Below are 7,567 nucleotides of genomic sequence, written 5' to 3'. Positions count from 1 at the left end.
AAGCAGGGTGACAATATACAGCCTTGATATACTCCTTTCCCAGTTTGGAACCACTTCATTGTTCCATGTCCGGTTCTAACTGTTGCTTCTTAACCTGCATACAGATTTCTCAGGAGGCAGGTCAGGTGGTCTGATATTCCCATCTCTTGAAGAATTTTCCACAGTTGGTTATAATCCACACAGTCAAAGGCTTTGGCATAGTCAATTAAGCAAAAGTAGATGTTTTTCTGGAACTCTCTTGCTTTTTCTATGATCCAACAGATGTTGGCAATTTGATCTCTGGTTCCTCTGCCTTTTCTAAATCCAGCTTGAACATCTGTAATTTCTCGGTTCATGTACTGTGGAGGCCTAGCTTGGAAAATTTTGAGCATTTACTTTGCTAGTGTGTGAGATGAGTGCAATTATGCGATAGTTTGAACGTTCTTTGGCATTGCCCTTCTTTGGGATTGGAATGAAAACAGACCTTTTCCAGTCTTGTGGCCACTGCTGAGTTTTCCAAATTTGCTGGCATATTGAGTGCAGCACGTTCACAGCATCATCTTTTAGGACTTGAAATAGCTCAGCTGAAATTTCATCACCTCCACTAGCTTTGTTCATAGGGATGCTTCCTAAGGCCCACCTAACTTCAGACTCCAGGATGTCTGGCTCTAGGTGAATGATCACACCATCGTGGTTATCTGGGTCATTAAGATATTTTTGTATAGTTCTTCTGTGTATTCTTGACACCTCTTCTTAATATCTTCTGCTTCTGTTAGGTCCATATCGTTTCTGTCCTTTATAGTGCCCAGATGTTCATGAAATGTTCCCTTGGTATCTCTAATTTTCTTGAAGAGATCTCTAATCCTTCCCATTCCATTGTTTTCCTCTATTTCTTTGCTCTATTTATTTCCTCCATTTCAAAGCAGAGAGGAGAAGCCAAGTTCAGGCCTCTGGATACTCTGCCTTTGGGTTTATCACAAATGGACTGTCTGCCAGGATGCTCCCTTGACCCTCTGTTGTCTAAGGAACAAACCAAGGAAAAAGGGTCTAAGAGACCCTGGAGTCTCCAACCAGACTTCTCAATCCAGAGGCTGCTTTAAAGTCAGGCGGCCAGGAGTGCTGCCCATCCATCTTCCCACGGTGGGTGATTGGTGAGCACCCCCATGGGTCGGGCTCTGGTTCCAGTGCCAAGCAGGGCCACTCAACTAGCTGGGGAAGTGCCTGGAACCCAGGGAGTGTGGGTACAGTACCTTCCTGGAGCCCCAGATGCAAGCAGGGCAGAAAGTCTCTGGGTGTGGAAGGGATGAGGGACCTCTCAGGGCAGGACACATCACTGCACCCATGCCCCGCTCTCCTGGCACCCAGCTGGTATCTGGGGCTCATCTGACGAGAGCTGACAGAGCCTGCAGGACACGGCAGTGGAACCCTGTCTGACGGTATCCACTCTTGTGAGACAGTGCCATGCTCCCCTAAACCCCAGAGAGCAAGAAGGCCCTAATTCTGAGGGTGATGTGCAGCCTGGGAGCCCCCCTCTCTCTGGGGAGATTTACAGTTTCAAGGCTGTTAACAGGGGGACATCTGAACTGTTTACCCAGCTCTGCCTTTCTCAGGCCTGCCTTTCCAGGCACTCAGAGGTGTCCCCTGACCTTTCTCCTCCCAGAGGACAATTTCCTGGCCACGCTCTCCTCCAGACACTGATCCTCGAGCCGTGTTTGTGGGACACTGTCTCCAGTGGAATCAGCGCCCCCAGGGACTGTCCCACCCGTCCGTAAATCCTTGTCTCCTGGCTGGAGTGAGACATGGCAGGCCTTGGTGCCTCGGTGCCATGAAAACATGAATAGATGGACAGACGGACAAGTGATGACCATTCTGGGAGGTCAGCTGGGCCCTGGAAAGGGCTCAGATGGTCTCCAGTTCGCTCCGTGGGGAGATGTGGTTCTTCTGGGCAGCAGACTGAACTTGGAGAAACTGCTGGGCAGGCAGGCTGTGGACCGGGGCCCCTGTGCCCACAGACACCCCTCCTCTCCGGGATGCTGGACTGTCATGCCCCGCAGGGATGCGTTTGCAGTCTGCCTTCTGGAGTCCGCCATCCAGGGTCCTCACAGGTGGACCATGACTCCCCCTTTCTTCTAGTGAAAGGGCCGTGGGGGTTGTTCTGGGCAAGGGCTTCCCTGGGTTCTGGGAAAGCACAATGCCAGGTCTGCTCTTGTGGAGGTCTTGCCCACCCTGCCCAAGAGCCCCATGTTCTCCCCTTTCTCCATGCTGTGGACATTCCCTTGAGTCTGCCCTGGCTCCCTTTGTCCCAGAGCATATCCCACACCCCAGACAGACTTGGATACCCCTAGCCTCTGGGACAAGCCCCCCGAGTCTGCCCCTCGGAAGGCTGGCAGAAGAGGATGCAGGTCCCCACCTCGCCTTCCCTCTGCCTTCCTCCTGAAACAGTTTGGGGATGGATGGTGACGTAATGATCATTTCCCTGATGAACATCTCAGGAGGGGGCAGCAGAACGCCGACAAATACCAGCCTCCTGCATCTCCAGACCCAGCGTCACGGATCAGTGCGTGCAGGGGTATCGGGAACATTCCCAGGGAAAATAAAACAATTATTTTTGACAACCTGCATCAATACCATCTACATTTTTTCCCCCGCATGGTGCTCCCCTCCCCCGCTCCGAGGCCATCCCTCTATGCTTGCCTGTGTCTTCAGGAAACAGCCAGCAAACTCAATAAGCCAATTGTTGGTTCCATCGATCTTATTTGGGGGCCTGAAAATTCAGCAGACAACACAGTGTTAAATTATTAACTAAATGTTTCCACTCGCTGGGGACGTGCTTCTGTAAAGACCATCTAGATGAACAATGGCCTCTTTATGGAATTAGCAGTCAAAGGAAGGGACTGGGAGTAGAAAGATGCAGTGGCCAAAGGACGGTGCCCCTGTGCCCTCTGGATGGGACAGAGGGGCGGAGCCCAGCATGGGGATGTGCAATCGCAGGACAGAGCCTCCCGAGCAAGCGGGCCTGTGCCTGACGAGGGTGCCTGTGCCTGTGGTGACCCCATCAGGCCACCCTCACGCCAGGCAGGGGTGGGCGGAAACCACAGGCTGGGGAGGGAATCACATGCAATCTCAGGCTCTCGTGAACCAAGTGGCCCCGTCCGAACTCCACTCTCCCTTTGCTGTATGGAGACGAGCATCCAGGTGGCATGAGGATGTCGTGAGGCCTGAAGGAGCCGTCAGGTGCAAAGGCTCAGGCCATGGCCAACCCTGGGCAGGGTCTCCCCCACTGCTGGGGTGTGTGGTGGCCACAGAGGTAGTGACAGGAACTCACTCACCCCCCACAAGCCCAGCAGGGGTTGTAGACCAGGGGTGGAGCTGGGGCACAGCCACTCCCTCAGGGAGGATCCAGGCCATCCGGGAGTTGCAGGCAGCCCTGGAGGCTACCACCCTGGGCGAATCGCCAGGGAGGCCAATAGTTCCCATCAGCGTGGGAGGCCAGCCTTACCAGTACAGCCCACCAGGAGGATCAGACAAAAACCCAGGGGCCAGACTGTCAGAAAACACACACACTCTCTTGCAGATCGGAAACATCACAATTCAAAACCAGAATGAGCCCCACTTCCCGTCAAAGTCACCATGATCTTTTGAGGTCTGCTTTGCTCAATGGGGAGGAGGCAGCCAAAGCAATGCACCCAAGGGGCCTGAAGAGTCGCTCAGGTCAGCACGGCTCCCCAGGTCCCTGACACTCTCCTCTCTGAACCCCAGAGATACCCTTGGAATCCACGGTGCACACCGTCCTTGGGAATTCATGGGCGCTCCCGAAGAGAATCCTCTCCTGTTCCTGAAGGCGGCTTGCTGGGCAAAGCGTCCGCAGCTAGGGAACATGCTGAAAATTCTCCAAGTGCTGACTGGGCCTCCAGCCCACCTTACACTAAAGTAGCAGGCGTGAGAAGAGCGTCTTCTTCTGTGCTAGTTGTTCTGGGCGTTAACCCGAATATCTCATTCAAACGCCACCCAATCCTCACCATTGACTCTGTCCCCATTTTGCCAGTTGGAGACCTGAGACCCTCAGAGGGTCTAAGACTCACTCGGTCTCCCATGTAATCTGTGGCAGAGCCGAGACTCAAACCTGAGCAGCCCAGCCTCACAGCCCCGACGTGTGGGGTGTATTAATACAATGATAAATTGCCTGAGTGACGAGTGTACAGTTGGATGACTTGGAAGTAACCACCACTGGGACCAAGGTAGGGGGTGTTTTCAGCCCTTGTTGCCCTCCTGGTCAATATTCCTCAAGGGCAGGTGGACAACCACTCTCCTGATTTCTCTCGTCTTAGACTAGTTCTACCTCCTTTGAATTTCACACAGAGAGACTCACACAGTCTGTACTCTTGGGTAGCTTCTTCTGTTGGACATAATAGTGTTTGAAATTCATCCATGTTGTTGCATTTGCCAGCAGTTCATTCTTTGTTTTCCCCGGAGAGTATCCCTTGGCATGGATAGATCACACATTGTATCCATTCTCCTATGGATGGACTTTTGTGGTCATCTCCAGATTTGGGTTATGAGTATCATTGCTGTGAGCGTTCATGGACAAACCACTTTGTGGACCTAAGCTTTCATTTCTTTTGTGTAAGTAACCCTGGAGTAAAAATTGCTGGGTCATAGGCTAAATGTATAAGATGTTGCCAAGCCTTTTTCCAAAGTGATGAGCTCTTTTGCATTGCCACCAGTAACAGTGGAGCATTCCAGTTCCTCCAAATCTCGTTGATGTTTAGCGTTGTCAATCTTTGAAATTTTAACCACTTTATTAGCAGGTATGAAGTAGCATTTCATTGTGGTTTCAGGAGCCGTTTCCCTGATGACTAGGATGTTGAGCATGTTTTCACGTCATGTGCCTATTAGTCGAGTGTCAGTGCTTCAGTGGAACATTTGTTCAAGCCTTTTGTCCACTTTTTAATTGCAGTGCTTGTCTTTTTATTGATTGGTTTCTAGGAGATCTTTATATTTTCTGGACAAAAGTTCTTGGTTATATGTATTGCAAATATTTTCTCCGAGTGTGTGATTTGCCTTTTTATCTCCTTAACTGTTTTTAATTAGTGAATGTTTTAAATTTTTGTGCATTTAGTGCTTTTTCAGGCTTTTCTTTCATTATTTTCCTGCTCCATCTCCTATCTCCTCTTTCCTTCTGGGACCCATTACACATGTACCAAATATTGTCCCACAGGTCACTGTGGTTCTGTTCATTTTGTTACAGCATTTTTTGTTATTTATTTACTCGGCTGGGACGGGTCTTAGCTGTGGCAGGCAGGATCTTCGGTCTTCATCTGGCATGGGGAATTTTTAGTTGCAGCATATGGACTCTTAGCTGTAGCATGTGGGATCTAGTTCCCTGACTAGGGATCAAACCTGGGCCCCCTGCACTGGGAGCATGGGGTCTTAGCCACTGGACCACAAGCAAAGACCCCTCAATAGTTTCTCTTTTATTTAGATTGGATAATTTTTATGACTCTGTCTTCAAATTCACTTACTTTTTCTTCTGCCATTTCTGACTTACTATCAAAAGCCTACCCAAGGACTTGTGAATTTCATGTATTACATTTTTCAGTTCTAGAATTTCCATTTCGTTCTTTATTACAGTTTCCATTTGACATTTCCTATCTACTCATTCCTTCTGGTCATATTTTCCTTTAAGTCTTTGGACATGCTTACAATAGCAGCTTTAAAGTGTTCTTCTGCTAATTCCAACATCTGGGTCCTATCAGAGATGGTTTGTCTTGACTAAATTTTCCCTTGATTAAGGGTCACATTTTCCTGTTGCTTTGTACATTTAGTATTTTTTTTTAATTGCATTTGGCATTGTAGGTGATACACTGTAGAAACTCTAAGTTCTGTGATCTTTCTCCATGAGTGTTGGGTTCTGTTCTAGCTGGTCACCTTTCAGTGACCAGCTGCTCACCTTAAGCTCATCTTGGAGAAGCTTGATGAACACTTGCTTAGGGTGTGTTTATTTCAATTTTGTTCTTAGTTTTGGGGTGTAGGATTTACTCTGAAAGCATGGGAGTAGGCTGTTCACCTAACCCCTCCAAGTTGATGAGACCCAAATTCCAGATTCTCCTCCTTCCCCTGCTGTGGAAGGCAGCAGCCAAAGTCTTTGCTCAGCCTTCGAGCTGTTGCCTTTCTCTGGGTTCCTTGTAGTCTGGGCAATGCAAGAGTAAGCCTATGATTTGGGGGGTTAGATGCACACTGGGGATCACCTGTCTGTGGCTTTGTCCTCTCCAGGAATTCCTGTCTCAATGTCCAGCTGCTCCAGTCTCTGACATCCCAATTCAGTAAGACTGCAGCTTTCTGCTGGAGTTCCAACTGGCTGGTGCCAAGTGGACAGGGTGGGATCCTCAAGGGAAAAGCCAGGAAAGTACAGACTTCACCAAGAATCCGTCTTCCAGGGCTTTCCCTCCATCTCTAATGCCTTTGAACATTTTTAAAAATGATGTTTTGTCCATAGGGAGCGTTTGTTCTCTGCAGGAGGGTGAGCCTAACACAAGTGACTCTGCTGTCTGGAACCGGAGGGACCCTCCAGGCTCCCACAGCCACATCTGGATACCCTTGTTCTGTAACCCTCATCGTAGCTTAGGAACACATTCTCCCCATTTTACAGCTGGCAAGGATAAGGTTCAAACTGGTCAAGTACCTCATCTAAGAACACCTAACCGGCAGTGAGAGCGCTCAGGCAGTGGACACCAGGAGGCTGCTTGCAAACCACGTGTCCTTTCGGCAGTTGGTTCTGAATGAGTCATGTGGGTGCAGCGGGACCCCCATCCTGGCCACCTCTCAGCCCCTCTGTGCTGCCTGCTATAGCTCGGTTTTTCTTGGCGGCCTTTTCACTCCACCCAGAGCTGCTTGGGGCCCCCACCCCAAGCTCCCAGGAGCTGACAAGAGCCCCACAGAGGCCATGTGGCTGTGGGCCAGGGTCTCCGGCAGGCAGGGGCAGCATGAGGGGCTGCCTGTGAGTGTGAATATAAAAGGGGGCATTGAGGGGCGGGCTCCAAGGAGACGTTCTCCACCAGGGCCCACAATGTGGGCTTTGTGAGGCCTGGCAGGGCTGAGCCGCGCGGGAACTTTCCTTTTTCTCCTAGGGAGAGATTATTTAATTTAAAAATAATTGAATGTGGAAAATGTTGGATATGGAAACTGTTTATCAGGTTTCCTTTCTTGTTTCTCCCGTCAGCTCTGCCTCACGGTGGTGAGAGGCGGAGCCCTCCGTGCACGTCAGAAGAGGTGTGTGTGCTTCAGGGTCTGCGTGAGGAGGGCAGGGGCGTGGGCTTTCCTGGCAGGTGGGCCTCAGGCTGCTGACGTGGCTGTCGGGGCGAAGGGGGCCAGGAAGAATCGGGGGTCTTAGGCGGGACGTTGGGGCCTGCCTGACTGGAGGTGGCGTCCAGCAGAATTATGGTCAGATGTCCAGCAGGGGCTGCTTTTCCTCCGACATTCCCCCAGCTGGATCCCCCGCCATGCTCCTCCAGGTGCCCTGTGCTCCCCCCAGGACACCCAAGCGTCCTGCGTGACCCTCTCCCGCCTCCATTCTGTCTTGAGATCTCCC

The 7,567-nt window shown here is 50.7% G+C and overlaps 1 protein-coding gene across 1 annotated transcript in view; it reads left to right on the top strand.

The window, feature by feature from the left end:
- The window catches only part of PRDM16 (PR domain containing 16), a 315,916-nt gene that overhangs the window by 223,143 nt on the left and 85,206 nt on the right, over positions 1 to 7,567 (top strand). The gene's annotated exons all lie outside the window — the stretch shown is intronic.

This window comes from Bison bison, unplaced genomic scaffold (genome assembly GCF_000754665.1).
Source record: "Bison bison bison isolate TAMUID 2011002044 unplaced genomic scaffold, Bison_UMD1.0 scf7180017864289, whole genome shotgun sequence".
NCBI lineage: Eukaryota > Metazoa > Chordata > Mammalia > Artiodactyla > Bovidae > Bison > Bison bison.
This window is presented reverse-complemented; position numbering and strand designations above follow the sequence as displayed.